The following is a 2294-nucleotide window of genomic DNA, read 5'->3' as shown; positions in this document are numbered from 1 at the left end:
AGGGGCACGGTATTGTATAACAATGAAGAAATATTTCTTTTACTTTTCAAGGAGAAGAGCAAACTGGGGAGGAGGTTGGGCAGGGAAGAAAGTGCAACAATGAATGAATGGAAATCCAAAGTCTCTGTAAACTTTAACCAAAATTAATAAAAAAAAATGTAGGTCAGTGGAAATGAAGAACCTTCATGGGGAGGTTTAACATGCCAACTACAGTAGTGTGCTGAAGCACAGCAGAGATGGTGAGGGTGGTACAGGATCTCATTCTGCTGTACGTAGGGTCACCAACTGTTGGAGATGACTTTAGGACATCTTTTTTCCAGGAGAATTCTTTGTAGGGTCAGGCTTTTCAAACTCTGCCTACTGGGCCTCTTCTTTCACTGCTTTTTCTTTAGGTGTCAGAGAGTATTTTATCTCCTCTGACTGCATAAAACAATCTTTAGAAAAGTGGCCTTCGCAGCTCAATTTCTTTCAGGTAGTGCGTTGTTGTTACTTTTGTTGTTAAGGGCCATCGAGTCAAGCATGACTGACTCATAGAGACCTTATGAACAAAAGTTCTGAACCCTGTTCTAAAAACTCTTGTTTTTCTGATGTGCACAGAGTTTCCAGAGGCATGCTATTTAGAAAGTGGATGCCAATTCTGCTTCCAAGCCTGTCTTAATCTGGGAGTTCCACCAAACACTGTCTCCTATGTATTACTATTATGGCATTTGACACATCAGTGGCACAGTATTTAGCATCCCAGCCAATTCCAAATTATCTCAGTACAGCAAACAGCAGACCAGTGCTCTACCACTTAGGAGAATGTTCTTCCCTAACACAATTAACATCAGGCTCAACCACTTTTAAATACTAAGTTCCACCCACCAGGTTCAGCTTGACATAAAAAGAGGCTTCCAGCCCACAGCTCATTGTTAGCTAAACCCAGTAAATCCAAACAGCTCACACAGGATTGTGAAGAAAATAAAACCCCATCAGTTTACACCTGGCTTTCAATTAAACAAGAGACTCTACCCTCCACACTACTTCACACATTAGGACAGTCTTAAGGATGATCTTCTGTGAGGTGTGCTCCTGGAAGGACTGTTTCTGCCTCTCTTTTTGGTCAGTGATAACATTGTTGGGATCTAAGTCTTTCCCAGACCCCTGGTGGACAATATTCATAGGTATATTTTTATCCTATCATTTTTTGTCTCTTGGCCAATAAGTTTCTCCCAGACTTTGACTCTGACATATACTATTTCAGAAGACTTCTCTGTTATTCTACAGGATAACATGTGAGTTTGATGTACAAGACCTTATTTCTGACAGCCTGGGATTTTGATAAAGGCTCCAAAGTCTGCTACCATAGCAACCTCTCTGTATAATAACAGGAAAGTTTTCCACAGTCTCAGGTCTTCCTGCATTCGTCTTTAACATGATGTTCTATAGGTCGTCCATTTCTCTTTTGATAAAGCCAATTAAAATGTCTCAGTGTTAGCTCCAGGTTGGCAAGCTGAAACACTGAGCACCAATGGTGATTCATTTTATAAAAAGTAATGCATGGGAATGATTGTATGAAACACAATGTGAATGAAGAATAGTGTGAAACACAGTTTACAAACTTTGTAAGCAAATCAATATAAAATATAAAATAAAATAAAAATCTTCCTGTATCCAGCGCCATCATGACAATCTCTCATGTTTGAGTCCATTGTTACAGTCACTATGCCAATCTATTTTTTTTTATCTCTGTCTCTTACTTTGATCTTTACTTATCCCAACATGATGTATTTTTCCAAGGACTGGCCTCTCCTGAAAATATACCTAAAGTATATGAGATTAAGTCACTGTCCTTGTCTCTAAGGAGCACCGTGGTTGTTCTTCCTCTAAAACAGACATATTTATACTTGCGATATTCAGTACTCTTCTTCAACACCATAATTCAATGGCATAGATTCTTGTCAGATCATCCTTTTTCATTGACCAACCTTCAGAAGCATAGAAAACAATTTAAAAATTCCATGGCTTAGAGCTGAATTGGGAGTGCATGGTCAATCAATATAGATTTTCCAACAAAAAGTGACATAATATGTGATTCTCTTTTAAAATATAATTGACAATAGCAATTAGAAAAATTAGTTTGGGTCCTTAGAGAGCCATAAATTTATGCTAGTGGGGAAAGAACAATTCAGAAAAAGAGGTTAAGAAATAAATGACTGAACAACTGAAAAAGCAAAATTAATGTCATTGAATTGTTTATGTAGAAACTAGAATAAATAAAATTAATTAAAAACATAAAGTGTGAATAAGGAGAG

At 37.5% G+C, this 2294-nt stretch overlaps 1 pseudogene; it reads right to left on the bottom strand.

Moving 5' to 3' along the window:
• Positions 1-300: 300 nt before the first annotated feature.
• On the bottom strand, positions 301-1398 carry LOC102853395 (annotated as a pseudogene).
• Positions 1399-2294: the final 896 nt, after the last annotated feature.

Source organism: Elephantulus edwardii, unplaced genomic scaffold, assembly GCF_000299155.1.
Source record: "Elephantulus edwardii isolate Elephantulus edwardi_28Jun2011 unplaced genomic scaffold, EleEdw1.0 scaffold00194, whole genome shotgun sequence".
NCBI classification, from domain to species: Eukaryota; Metazoa; Chordata; class Mammalia; order Macroscelidea; family Macroscelididae; genus Elephantulus; species Elephantulus edwardii.
The sequence above is the reverse complement of the archived record's forward strand: the minus strand, read 5'-3'. Positions and strand labels throughout refer to the sequence as shown.